This window comes from Scyliorhinus torazame, chromosome 4 (assembly GCF_047496885.1).
Source record: "Scyliorhinus torazame isolate Kashiwa2021f chromosome 4, sScyTor2.1, whole genome shotgun sequence".
In the NCBI taxonomy this organism is placed as follows: domain Eukaryota; kingdom Metazoa; phylum Chordata; class Chondrichthyes; order Carcharhiniformes; family Scyliorhinidae; genus Scyliorhinus; species Scyliorhinus torazame.
Window position 1 is genome coordinate 365,526,533 of NC_092710.1, and position 15,874 is coordinate 365,542,406.

Here is a 15,874-nt window from a genome sequence, read left to right on the forward strand (position 1 = left end):
GAGTTAGACAGGAAATGTGAACCGCCCGGGGCAGATATTTCACTGTTGATTCCAGTTCACACACTCAGCATCGTTCCCCCTGCCTGAGTCAGACAGGAAATGTGAACCGCCCGGGGCAGATATTTCACTATTGATTCCAGTTCACACACTCTGCATTGACCCCCCTGCCTGAGTTAGACAGGAAATGTGAACCGCCCGGTGCAGATATTTCACTATTGATTCCAGTTCACACACTCAGCATTGACCCCCCTGCCTGAGTTAGACAGGAAATGTGAACCGCCCGGGGCGGATATTTCACTATTGAATCCAGTTCACACACACAGCATTGACCCCCCTGCCTGAGTTAGACAGGAAATGTGAACCGCCCGGTGCAGATATTTCACTATTGATTCCAGTTCACACACTCAGCATTGACCCCCCTGCCTGAGTTAGACAGGAAATGTGAACCGCCCGGGGCGGATATTTCACTATTGAATCCAGTTCACACACACAGCATTGACCCCCCTGCCTGAGTTAGACAGGAAATGTGAACCGCCCGGGTGAGATATTTCACTATTGAATCCAGTTCACACACACAGCATTGACCCCCCTGCCTGAGTTAGACAGGAAATGTGAACCGCCCAGGGCAGATATTTCAATATTGATTCCAGTTCACACACTCAGCATCGTTCCCCTTGCCTGAGACAGACAGGAAATGTGAACCGCCCGGGGCAGATATTTCACTATTGATTCCAGTTCACACACTCTGCATTGACCCCCCGCCTGAGTTAGACAGGAAATGTGAACCGCCCGGGGCAGATATTTCACTATTGATTCCAGTTCACACACTCAGCATTGACCCCCCTGCCTGAGTTAGACAGGAAATGTGAACCGCCCGGGACAGATATTTCACTATTGATTCCAGTTCACACACTCAGCATTGACCCCCCTGCCTGAGTTAGACAGGAAATGTGAACCGCACGGGGCAGATATTTCACTATTGATTCCAGTTCACACACTCAGCATTGACCCCCCTGCCTGAGTTAGACAGGAAATGTGAACCGCCCGGGGCAGATATTTCACTATTGATTCCAGTTCACACAGTCAGCATTGACCCCCCTGCCAGAGTTAGACAGGAAATGTGAACCGCCCGGGGCAGATATTTCACTATTGATTCCAGTTCACACACTCAGCATTAACCCCCCTGCCTGAGTTAGACAGGAAATGTGAACCGCACGGGGCAGATATTTCACTATTGATTCCAGTTCACACACTCAGCATTAACCCCCCTGCCTGAGTTAGACAGGAAATGTGAACCGCACGGGGCAGATATTTCACTATTGATTCCAGTTCACAAACTCAGCATTGACCCCCCTGCCTGAGTTATGTAGTAAATGTGAACCGCCCGGGTCAGATCTTTCACTATTGATTGCAGTTCACACACTCAGCATTGACCCCCCTGCTTGAGTAAGACAGGAAATGTGAACCTCCAGGGGCAGATATTTCAATATTGATTCCAGTTCACACACTCAGCATTGAACCCCCTGCCTGAGTTAGACAGGAAATGTGAACCGCACGGGGCAGATATTTCACTATTGATTCCAGTTCACACACTCAGCATTGTCCCCCCTGCCTGAGATAGACAGGAAATGTGAACCGCCCAGGGCAGATATTTCACTATTGATTCCAGTTCACACACTCAGCATTGACCCCCCTGCCTGAGTTAGACAGGAAATGTGAACCGCCCGGGGCAGATATTTCACTATTGATTCCAGTTCACACACTCAGCATTGACTCCCCCTGCCTGAGTTAGACAGGAAATGTGAACCGCACGGGGCAGATATTTCACTATTGATTCCAGTTCACACACTCAGCATTGACCCCCCTGCCTGAGTTCGACAGGAAATGTGAACCGCCCGGTTCAGATATTTCACTATTGATTCCAGTTCACACACTCAGCATTGACCCCCCTGCCTGAGTTAGACAGGAAATGTGAACCGCCCGGGGCGGATATTTCACTATTGAATCCAGTTCACACACACAGCATTGACCCCCCTGCCTGAGTTAGACAGGAAATGTGAACCGCCCGGGTGAGATATTTCACTATTGATTCCAGTTCACACACTCAGCATTGACCCCCCTGCCTGAGTTAGACAGGAAATGTGAACCGCCCAGGGCAGATATTTCAATATTGATTCCAGTTCACACACTCAGCATCGTTCCCCCTGCCTGAGTCAGAGAGGAAATGTGAACCGCCCGGGGCAGATATTTCACTATTGATTCCAGTTCACACACTCTGCATTGACCCCCCTGCCTGAGTTAGACAGGAAATGTGAACCGCCCGGTGCAGATATTTCACTATTGATTCCAGGTCACACACTCAGCATTGACCCCCCTGCCTGAGTTAGACAGGAAATGTGAACCGCACGGGGCGGATATTTCACTATTGAATCCAGTTCACACACACAGCATTGACCCCCCTGCCTGAGTTAGACAGGAAATGTGAACCGCCCGGGGCGGATATTTCACTATTGAATCCAGTTCACACACACAGCATTGACCCCCCTGCCTGAGTTAGACAGGAAATGTGAACCGCCCGGTGCAGATATTTCACTATTGATTCCAGTTCACACACTCAGCATTGACCCCCCTGCCTGAGTTAGACAGGAAATGTGAACCGCCCGGGGCGGATATTTCACTATTGAATCCAGTTCACACACACAGCATTGACCCCCCTGCCTGAGTTAGACAGGAAATGTGAACCGCCCGGGTGAGATATTTCACTATTGAATCCAGTTCACACACACAGCATTGACCCCCCTGCCTGAGTTAGACAGGAAATGTGAACCGCCCAGGGCAGATATTTCAATATTGATTCCAGTTCACACACTCAGCATCGTTCCCCCTGCCTGAGTCAGACAGGAAATGTGAACCGCCCGGGGCAGATATTTCACTATTGATTCCAGTTCACACACTCAGCATTGACCCCCCGCCTGAGTTAGACAGGAAATGTGAACCGCCCGGGGCAGATATTTCACTATTGATTCCAGTTCACACACTCAGCATTGTCCCCCCCCTGCCTGAGTTAGACAGGTAATGAGAACCGCCAGGGACAGATATTTCACTATTGATTCCAGTTCACACACTCAGCATTGACCCCCCTGCCTGAGTTAGACAGGAAATGTGAACCGCCGGGGGCAGATATTTCACTATTGATTCCAGTTCACACACACAGCATTGACCCCCCTGCCTGAGTTAGACAGGAAATGGGAACCACCCGGGGCAGATATTTCACTATTGATTCCAGTTCACACACTCAGCATTGACCCCCCTGCCTGAGTTAGACAGGAAATGTGAACCGCCCGGGACAGATATTTCACTATTGATTCCAGTTCACACACTCAGCATCGACCCCCCTGCCTGAGTTATATAGTAAATGTGAACCGCCCGGGTCAGATCTTTCACTATTGATTCCAGTTCACACACTCAGCATTGACCCCCCTGCCTGAGTAAGACAGGAAATGTGAACCTCCAGGGGCAGATATTTCAATATTGATTCCAGTTCACACACTCAGCATTGAACCCCCTGCCTGAGTTAGACAGGAAAGGTGAACCGCACGGGGCAGATATTTCACTATTGATTCCACTTCACACACTCAGCATTGACCCCCCTGCCTCAGTTAGACAGGAAATGTGAACCGCCCGGTGCAGATATTTCACTATTGATTCCAGTTCACACACTCAGCATTGACCCCCCCTGCCTGAGTTCGACAGGAAATGTGAACCGCCCGGTTCAGATATTTCACTATTGATTCCAGTTCACACACTCAGCATTGACCCCCCTGCCTGAGTTAGACAGGAAATGTGAACCGCCCGGGGCGGATATTTCACTATTGAATCCAGTTCACACACACAGCATTGACCCCCCTGCCTGAGTTAGACAGGAGATGTGAACCGCCCGGGTGAGATATTTCACTATTGATTCCAGTTCACACACTCAGCATTGACCCCCCTGCCTGAGTAAGACAGGAAATGTGAACCTCCAGGGGCAGATATTTCAATATTGATTCCAGTTCACACACTCAGCATTGAACCCCCTGCCTGAGTTAGACAGGAAAGGTGAACCGCACGGGGCAGATATTTCACTATTGATTCCACTTCACACACTCAGCATTGACCCCCCTGCCTCAGTTAGACAGGAAATGTGAACCGCCCGGTGCAGATATTTCACTATTGATTCCAGTTCACACACTCAGCATTGACCCCCCCTGCCTGAGTTCGACAGGAAATGTGAACCGCCCGGTTCAGATATTTCACTATTGATTCCAGTTCACACACTCAGCATTGACCCCCCTGCCTGAGTTAGACAGGAAATGTGAACCGCCCGGGGCGGATATTTCACTATTGAATCCAGTTCACACACACAGCATTGACCCCCCTGCCTGAGTTAGACAGGAAATGTGAACCGCCCGGGTGAGATATTTCACTATTGATTCCAGTTCACACACTCAGCATTGACCCCCCTGCCTGTGTTAGACAGGAAATGTGAACCGCCCAGGGCAGATATTTCAATATTGATTCCAGTTCACACACTCAGCATTGATCCCCCTGCCTGAGTTAGACAGGAAATGTGAACCGCCCGGGGCAGATATTTCACTATTGATTCCAGTTCACACACTCTGCATTGACACCCCTGCCTGAGTTAGACAGGAAATGTGAACCGCCCGGTGCAGATATTTCACTATTGATTCCAGTTCACACACTCAGCATTGACCCCCCTGCCTGAGTTAGACAGGAAATGTGAACCGCCCGGGGCAGATATTTCACTATTGAATCCAGTTCACACACTCAGCACTGACCCCCCTGCCTGAGTTAGACAGGAAATGTGAACCGCCCGGGGCAGATATTTCAATATTGATTCCAGTTCACACACTCAGCATTGACCCCCCTGCCTGAGTTAGACAGGAAATGTGAACCGCCCGGGGCGGATATTTCACTATTGAATCCAGTTCACACACACAGCATTAACCCCCCTGCCTGAGTTAGACAGGAAATGTGAACCGCCCGGGTGAGATATTTCACTATTGAATCCAGTTCACACACACAGCATTGACCCCCCTGCCTGAGTTAGACAGGAAATGTGAACCGCCCAGGGCAGATATTTCAATATTGAATCCAGTTCACACACTCAGCATCGTTCCCCCTGCCTGAGTCAGACAGGAAATGTGAACCGCCCGGGTCAGATATTTCACTAGTGATTCGAGTTCACACACTCTGCATTGACCCCCCGCCTGAGTTAGACAGGAAATGTGAACCGCCCGGGGCAGATATTTCACTATTGATTCCAGTTCACACACTCAGCATTGTCCCCCCCCTGCCTGAGTTAGACAGGTAATGAGAACCGCCAGGGACAGATATTTCACTATTGATTCCAGTTCACACACTCAGCATTGACCCCCCTGCCTGAGTTAGACAGGAAATGTGAACCGCCCGGGGCAGATATTTCACTATTGATTCCAGTTCACACACACAGCATTGACCCCCCTGCCTGAGTTAGACAGGAAATGGGAACCACCCGGGGCAGATATTTCACTATTGATTCCAGTTCACACACTCAGCATTGACCCCCCTGCCTGAGTTAGACAGGAAATGTGAACCGCCCGGGACAGATATTTCACTTTTGATTCCAGTTCACACACTCAGCATTGACCCCCCTGCCTGAGTTAGACAGGAAATGTGATCCGCCCGGGACAGATATTTCACTATTGATTCCAGTTCACACACTCAGCATTGACCCCCCTGCCTGAGTTAGACAGGAAATGTGAACCGCACGGGGCAGATATTTCACTATTGATTCCAGTTCACACACTCAGCATTGACCCCCCTGCCTGAGTTAGACAGGAAATGTGAACCGCCCGGGGCAGATATTTCACTATTGATTCCAGTTCACACAGTCAGCATTGACCCCCCCTGCCTGAGTTAGACAGGAAATGTGAACCGCCCGGGGCAGATATTTCACTATTGATTCCAGTTCACACACTCAGCATTGACCCCCCTGCCTGAGTTAGACAGGAATTGTGAACCGCCCGGGGCAGATATTTCACTATTGATTCCAGTTCACAAACTCAGCATTGACCCCCCTGCCTGAGTTATATAGTAAATGTGAACCGCTCGGGTCAGATCTTTCACTATTGATTCCAGTTCACACACTCAGCATTGACCCCCCTGCCTGAGTTATATAGTAAATGTGAACCGCCCGGGTCAGATCTTTCACTTTTGATTCCAGTTCACACACTCAGCATTGACCCCCCTGCCTGAGTTAGACAGGAAATGTGAACCGCCCGGGGCAGATATTTCACTATTGAATCCAGTTCACACACTCAGCATTGACCCCCCCTGCCTGAGTTAGACAGGAAATGTGAAATGCCCGGTGCAGATATTTTACTTTTGTTTCCAGTTCACACACTCAGCATTGACCCCCCCTGCCTGAGTCAGACAGAAAATGTGAACCGCCCGGGGCAGATATTTCACTATTGATTCCAGTTCACACACTCTGCATTGACCCCCCTGCCTGAGTTAGACAGGAAATGTGAACCGCCCGGGGCAGATATTTCACTATTGATTCCAGTTCACACACTCTGCATTGACCCCCCTGCCTGAGTTAGACAGGAAATGTGAACCGCCAGGGGCAGATATTTCACTATTGATTCCAGTTCACACACTCAGCATTGATCCCCCTGCCTGAGTTAGACAGGTAATGTGAACCGTCCGGGGCAGATATTTCACTATTGATTCCAGTTCACACACTCAGCATTGTCCACCCCTGCCTGAGTTAGACACGTAATGTGAACCGCCAGGGACAGATATTTCACTATTGATTCCAGTTCACACACTCAGCATTGACCCCCCTGCCTGAGTTAGACAGGAAATGTGAACCGCCCGGGGCAGATATTTCACTATTGATTCCAGTTCACACAGTCAGCATTGATCCCCATGCCTGAGTTAGACAGGAAATGTGAACCGCCTGGGGCAGATATTTCACTATTGATTCCAGTTCACATACTCAGCATTGTCCCCCCTGCCTGAGTTAGACAGGAAATGTGAACCGCCCGGGGCAGATATTTCACTATTGATTCCAGTTCACACACTCAGCATTGACCCCCCTGCCTGAGTTAGACAGGAAATGTGAACCGCCCGGGGCAGATATTTCACTATTGATTCCAGTTCACACACTCAGCATTGGCCCCCCTGCCTGAGTTAGACAGAAAATTGAACCGCCCGGGGCAGATATTTCACTATTGATTCCAGTTCACACACTCAGCATTGACCCCCCTGCCTGAGTTAGACAGGAAATGTGAACCACCTGGCAGATATTTCACTATTGATTCCAGTTCACACACTCAGCATTGATCCCCCTGCCTGAGTTAGACAGGAAATGTGAACCGCCCGGGTGAGATATTTCACTATTGATTCCAGTTCACAGACTCAGCATTGATCCCCCTGCCTGAGTTAGACAGGAAATGTGAACCGCCCGGGTGAGATATTTCACTATTGATTCCAGTTCACACACTCAGCATTGTCCCCCCTGCCTGAGTTAGACAGGAAATGTGAACCGCCCGGGACAGATATTTCACTATTGATTCCAGTTCTCACACTCAGCATTGACCCCCCTGCCTGAGTTAGACAGGAAATGTGAACCGCCCGGGGCAGATATTTCACTATTGATTCCAGTTCACACACTCAGCATTGACCCCCGTGCCTGAGTTAGACAGGAAATGTGAACCGCACGGGGCAGATATTTCACTATTGATTCCAGTTCACACACTCAGCATTGACCCCCCTGCCTGAGTTAGACAGGAAATGTGAACCGCCCGGTGCAGATATTTCACTATTGATTCCAGTTCACACACTCAGCATTGACCCCCCCTGCCTGAGTTCGACAGGAAATGTGAACCGCCCGGTTCAGATATTTCACTATTGATTCCAGTTCACACACTCAGCATTGACCCCCCTGCCTGAGTTAGACAGGAAATGTGAACCGCCCGGGGTGGATATTTCACTATTGAATCCAGTTCACACACACAGCATTGACCCCCCTGCCTGAGTTAGACAGGAAATGTGAACCGCCCGGGTGAGATATTTCACTATTGATTCCAGTTCACACACACAGCATTGACCCCCCTGCCTGAGTTAGACAGGAAATGTGAACCGCCCAGGGCAGATATTTCAATATTGATTCCAGTTCACACACTCAGCATCGTTCCCCCTGCCTGAGTCAGACAGGAAATGTGAACCGCCCGGGGCAGATATTTCACTATTGATTCCAGTTCACACACTCTGCATTGACCCCCCTGCCTGAGTTAGACAGGAAATGTGAACCGCCCGGTGCAGATATTTCACTATTGATTCCAGTTCACACACTCAGCATTGACCCCGCCTGCCTGAGATCGACAGGAAATGTGAACCGCCCGGTTCAGATATTTCACTATTGATTCCAGTTCACACACTCAGCATTGACCCCCCCTGCCTGAGTTAGACAGGAAATGTGAACCGCCCGGGGCAGATATTTCACTATTGATTCCAGTTCACACATTCAGCATTGACCCCCCTGCCTGAGTTAGACAGGAAATGTGAACCGCCCGGGGCGGATATTTCACTATTGAATCCAGTTCACACACACAGCATTGACCCCCCTGCCTGAGTTAGACAGGAAATGTGAACCGCCCGGGTGAGATATTTCACTATTGATTCCAGTTCACACACTCAGCATTGACCCCCCTGCCTGAGTTAGACAGGAAATGTGAACCGCCCGGGTGAGATATTTCACTATTGATTCCAGTTCACACACTCAGCATTGACCCCCCTGCCTGAGTTAGACAGGAAATGTGGACCGCACGGGGCAGATATTTCAATATTGATTCCAGTTCACACACTCAGCATCGTTCCCCCTGCCTGAGTCAGACAGGAAATGTGAACCGCCCGGGGCAGATATTTCACTATTGATTCCAGTTCACACACTCTGCATTGACCCCCCTGCCTGAGTTAGACAGGAAATGTGAACCGCCCGGGGCAGATATTTCACTATTGATTCCAGTTCACACAGTCAGCATTGACCCCCCTGCCTGAGTTAGACAGGAAATGTGAACCGCCCGGGGCAGATATTTCACTATTGATTCCAGTTCACACACTCAGCATTGTCCCCCCTGCCTGAGTTAGACAGGAAATGGGAACCACCCGGGGCAGATATTTCACTATTGATTCCAGTTCACACACTCAGCATTGACCCCCCTGCCTGAGTTAGACAGGAAATGTGAACCGCCCGGGGCAGATATTTCACTATTGATTCCAGTTCACACACTCAGCATTGACCCCCTGCCTGAGTTAGACAGGAAATGTGAACCTCCTGGGGCAGATATTTCACTATTGATTCCAGTTCACACACTCAGCATTGGCCCCCCTGCCTGAGTTAGACTGGAAATATGAACCGCAGAGGGACAGAGATTTCACTATTGATTCCAGTTCACACGCTCAGCATTGACCCCCCTGCCTGAGTTAGACAGGAAATGTGAACCGCCCGGGGCAGATATTTCACTATTGATTCCAGTTCACACACTCAGCATTGACCCCCCTGCCTGAGTTAGACAGGAAATGTGAACCGCCCGGGGCAGATATTTCACTCTTGATTCCAGTTCACACATTCAGCATTGACCCCCCTGCCTGAGTTAGACAGGAAATGTGAACCGCCCGGGGCAGATATTTCACTATTGATTGTGGTTCACACACTCAGCATTGACCACCCTGCCTGAGTTAGACTGGAAATGTGAACCGCCCGGGGCAGATATTTCACTATTGATTCCAGTTCACACACTCAGCATTGACCCCCCTGCCTGAGTTAGACAGGAAATGTGAACCGCCCGGGGCAGATATTTCACTCTTGATTCCAGTTCACACATTCAGCATTGACCCCCCTGCCTGAGTTAGACAGGAAATGTGAACCGCCCGGGGCAGATATTTCACTATTGATTCCAGTTCACACATTCAGCATTGACCCCCCTGCCTGAGTTATACAGGAAATGTGAACCGCCCGGGGCAGATATTTCACTATTGATTCCAGTTCACACACTCAGCATTGACCACCCTGCCTGAGTTAGACAGGAAATGTGAACCGCCCGGGGCAGATATTTCACTATTGATTCCAGTTCACACACTCAGCATTGACCCCCCTGCCTGAGTTAGACAGAAAATGTGAACCGCCCGGGGCAGATATTTCACTATTGATTCCAGTTCACACACTCAGCATTGACCCCCCCTGCCTGAGTTAGACAGGAAATGTGAACCGCCCGGTGCAGATATTTCACTATTGATTCCAGTTCACACACTCAGCATTGACCTCCCTGCCTGAGTTAGACAGGAAATGTGAACCGCCCGGGGCAGATATTTCACTATTGATTCCAGTTCACACACTCAGCATTAACCCCCCTGCCTGAGTTAGACAGGAAATGTGAACCGCCCGGGGCAGATATTTCACTATTGATTCCAGTTCACACACTCAGCATTGGCCCCCCTGCCTGAGTTAGACTGGAAATATGAACCGCCTGGGACAGATATTTCACTATTGATTCCAGTTCACACACTCAGCATTGACCCCCCTGCCTGAGTTAGACAGGAAATGTGAACCGCCCGGGGCAGATATTTCACTATTGATTCCAGTTCACACACTCAGCATTGACCCCCCTGCCTGAGTTAGACAGGAAATGTGAACCGCCCGGGGCAGATATTTCACTATTGATTCCAGTTCACACACTGAGCATTGACCCCCCTGCCTGAGTTAGACAGGAAATGTGAACCGCCCGGGGCAGATATTTCACTATTGATTCCAGTTCACACACTCAGCATTGACCTCCCTGCCTGAGTTAGACAGGAAATGTGAACCGCCCGGGGCAGATATTTCACTATTGATTCCAGTTCACACATTCAGCATTGACCTCCCTGCCTGAGTTAGACAGGAAATGTGAACCGCCCGGGGCAGATATTTCACTATTGATTCCAGTTCACACACTCAGCATTGACCCCCCTGCCTGAGTTAGACAGGAAATGTGAACCGCCCGGAGCAGATATTTCACTATTGATTCCAGTTCCCACACTCAGCATTGTCCCCCCTGCGTGAGTTAGACAGGAAATGTGAACCGCCCGGGACAGATATTTCACTATTGATTCCAGTTCACACACTCAGCATTGACCCCCCTGCCTGAGTTAGACAGGAAATGTGTACCGCACGGGCCAGATATTTCACTATTGATTCCAGTTCACACACTCAGCATTGACCCCCCTGCCTGAGTTAGACAGGAAATGTGAACCGCCCGGGGCAGATATTTCACTATTGATTCCAGTTCACACAGTCAGCATTGACCCCCCTGCCTGAGTTAGACAGGAATTGTGAGCCGCCCGGGTCAGATCTTTCACTATTGATTCCAGTTCACACACTCAGCATTGACCCCCCTGCCTGAGTTAGACAGGAAATGTGAACCGCCCGGGGCAGATATTTCACTCTTGATTCCAGTTCACACATTCAGCATTGACCCCCCTGCCTGAGTTAGACAGGAAATGTGAACCGCCCGGGGCAGATATTTCACTATTGATTGTGGTTCACACACTCAGCATTGACCACCCTGCCTGAGTTAGACAGGAAATGTGAACCGCCCGGGGCAGATATTTCACTATTGATTCCAGTTCACACACTCAGCATTGACCCCCCTGCCTGAGTTAGACAGGAAATGTGAACCGCCCGGGGCAGATATTTCACTCTTGATTCCAGTTCACACATTCAGCATTGACCCCCCTGCCTGAGTTAGACAGGAAATGTGAACCGCCCGGGGCAGATATTTCACTATTGATTCCAGTTCACACATTCAGCATTGACCCCCCTGCCTGAGTTATACAGGAAATGTGAACCGCCCGGGGCAGATATTTCACTATTGATTCCAGTTCACACACTCAGCATTGACCACCCTGCCTGAGTTAGACAGGAAATGTGAACCGCCCGGGGCAGATATTTCACTATTGATTCCAGTTCACACACTCAGCATTGACCCCCCTGCCTGAGTTAGACAGAAAATGTGAACCGCCCGGGGCAGATATTTCACTATTGATTCCAGTTCACACACTCAGCATTGACCCCCCCTGCCTGAGTTAGACAGGAAATGTGAACCGCCCGGTGCAGATATTTCACTATTGATTCCAGTTCACACACTCAGCATTGACCTCCCTGCCTGAGTTAGACAGGAAATGTGAACCGCCCGGCGCAGATATTTCACTATTGATTCCAGTTCACACACTCAGCATTGACCCCCCTGCCTGAGTTAGACAGGAAATGTGAACCGCCCGGGGCAGATATTTCACTATTGATTCCAGTTCACACACTCAGCATTGGCCCCCCTGCCTGAGTTAGACTGGAAATATGAACCGCCTGGGACAGATATTTCACTATTGATTCCAGTTCACACACTCAGCATTGACCCCCCTGCCTGAGTTAGACAGGAAATGTGAACCGCCCGGGGCAGATATTTCACTATTGATTCCAGTTCACACACTCAGCATTGACCCCCCTGCCTGAGTTAGACAGGAAATGTGAACCGCCCGGGGCAGATATTTCACTATTGATTCCAGTTCACACACTGAGCATTGACCCCCCTGCCTGAGTTAGACAGGAAATGTGAACCGCCCGGGGCAGATATTTCACTATTGATTCCAGTTCACACACTCAGCATTGACCTCCCTGCCTGAGTTAGACAGGAAATGTGAACCGCCCGGGGCAGATATTTCACTATTGATTCCAGTTCACACATTCAGCATTGACCCCCCTGCCTGAGTTAGACAGGAAATGTGAACCGCCCGGGGCAGATATTTCACTATTGATTCCAGTTCACACACTCAGCATTGACCCCCCTGCCTGAGTTAGACAGGAAATGTGAACCGCCCGGAGCAGATATTTCACTATTGATTCCAGTTCCCACACTCAGCATTGTCCCCCCTGCGTGAGTTAGACAGGAAATGTGAACCGCCCGGGACAGATATTTCACTATTGATTCCAGTTCACACACTCAGCATTGACCCCCCTGCCTGAGTTAGACAGGAAATGTGTACCGCACGGGGCAGATATTTCACTATTGATTCCAGTTCACACACTCAGCATTGACCCCCCTGCCTGAGTTAGACAGGAAATGTGAACCGCCCGGGGCAGATATTTCACTATTGATTCCAGTTCACACAGTCAGCATTGACCCCCCTGCCTGAGTTAGACAGGAATTGTGAACCGCCCGGGTCAGATCTTTCACTATTGATTCCAGTTCACACACTCAGCATTGACCCCCCTGCCTGAGTTAGACAGGAAATGTGAACCGCCCGGGGCAGATATTTCACAATTGAATCCAGTTCACACACTCAGCATTGACCCCCCCTGCCTGAGTTAGACAGGAAATGTGAACCGCCCGGGGCAGATATTTCACAATTGAATCCAGTTCACACACTCAGCATTGACCCCCCCTGCCTGAGTTAGACAGGAAATGTGAACCGCCAGGGGCAGATATTTCACTATTGATTCCAGTTCACACACTCAGCATTGATCCCCCTGCCTGAGTTAGACAGGTAATGTGAACCGTCCGGGGCAGATATTTCACTATTGATTCCAGTTCACACACTCAGCATTGTCCACCCCTGCCTGAGTTAGACACCTAATGTGAACCGCCAGGGACAGATATTTCACTATTGATTCCAGTTCACACACTCAGCATTGACCCCCCTGCCTGAGTTAGACAGGAAATGTGAACCGCCCGGGGCAGATATTTCAATATTGATTCCAGTTCACACACTCAGCATCGTTCCCCCTGCCTGAGTCAGACAGGAAATGTGCACCGCACGGGGCAGATATTTCACTATTGATTCCAGTTCACACACTCAGCATTGACCCCCCTGCCTGAGTTAGACAGGTAATGTGAACCGTCCGGGGCAGATATTTCACTATTGATTCCAGTTCACACACTCAGCATTGTCCACCCCTGCCTGAGTTAGACACGTAATGTGAACCGCCAGGGACAGATATTTCACTATTGATTCCAGTTCACACACTCAGCATTGACGCCCCTGCCTGAGTTAGACAGGAAATGTGAACCGCCCGGGACAGATATTTCACTATTGATTCCAGTTCACACACTCAGCATTGACCCCCCTGCCTGAGTTAGACAGGAAATGTGAACCGCACGGGGCAGATATTTCACTATTGATTCCAGTTCACACACTCAGCATTGACCCCCCTTCCTGAGTTAGAAAGGAAATGTGAACCGACCGGGGCAGATATTTCACTATTGATTCCAGTTCACACACTCAGCATTGATCACCCTGTCTGAGTTAGACAGGAAATGTGAACCGCCCGGGGCAGATATTTCACTATTGATTCCAGTTCACACACGCAGCATTGACCCCCCTGCCTGAGTTAGATAGTAAATGTGAACCGCCCGGGTCAGATCTTTCACTATTGATTCCAGTTCACACACTCAGCATTGACCCCCCTGCCTGAGTTAGACAGGAAATGTGAACCGCCCGGGGCAGATATTTCACAATTGAATCCAGTTCACACACTCAGCATTGACCCCCCCTGCCTGAGTTAGACAGGAAATGTGAACCGCCCGGGGCAGATATTTCACAATTGAATCCAGTTCACACACTCAGCATTGACCCCCCCTGCCTGAGTTAGACAGGAAATGTGAACCGCCCGGGGCAGATATTTCACTATTTATTCCAGTTCACACACTCAGCACTGACACCCCTGCCTGAGTTAGACAGGAAATGTGAACCGCCCGGGGCAGATATTTCACTATTGATTCCAGTTCACACACTCAGCATTGACCCCCCCTGCCTGAGTTAGACAGGAAATGTGAACCGCCCGGGGCAGATATTTCACTATTGATTCGAGTTCACACACTCAGCATTGACCCCCCTGCCTCAGTTAGACAGGAAATGTGAACCGCCCGGGGCTGATATTTCACTATTGATTCCAGTTCACACACTCAGCTTTGGCCCCCCTGCCTGAGTTAGACTGGAAATATGACCCGCCTGGGACAGATATTTCACTATTGATTCCAGTTCACACACTCAGCATTGACCCCCCTGCCTGAGTTAGACAGGAAATGTGAACCGCCCGGGGCAGATATTTCACTATTGATTCCAGTTCACACACTCAGCATTGACCCCCCTGCCTGAGTTAGACAGGAAATGTGAACCGCCCGGGGCAGATATTTCAATATTGATTCCAGTTCACACACTCAGCATCGTTCCCCCTGCCTGAGTCAGACAGGAAATGTGAACCGCACGGGGCAGATATTTCACTATTGATTCCAGTTCACACACTCAGCATTGACCCCCCTGCCTGAGTTAGACAGGTAATGTGAACCGTCCGGGGCAGATATTTCACTATTGATTCCAGTTCACACACTCAGCATTGTCCACCCCTGCCTGAGTTAGACACGTAATGTGAACCGCCAGGGACAGATATTTCACTATTGATTCCAGTTCACACACTCAGCATTGACCCCCCTGCCTGAGTTAGACAGGAAATGTGAACCGCCCGGGACAGATATTTCACTATTGATTCCAGTTCACACACTCAGCATTGACCCCCCTGCCTGAGTTAGACAGGAAATGTGAACCGCAAGGGGCAGATATTTCACTATTGATTCCAGTTCACACACTCAGCATTGACCCCCCTTCCTGAGTTAGAAAGGAAATGTGAACCGACCGGGGCAGATATTTCACAATTGATTCCAGTTCACAAACTCAGCATTGATCACCCTGTCTGAGTTAGACAGGAAATGTGAACCGCCCGGGGCAGGTATTTCACTAT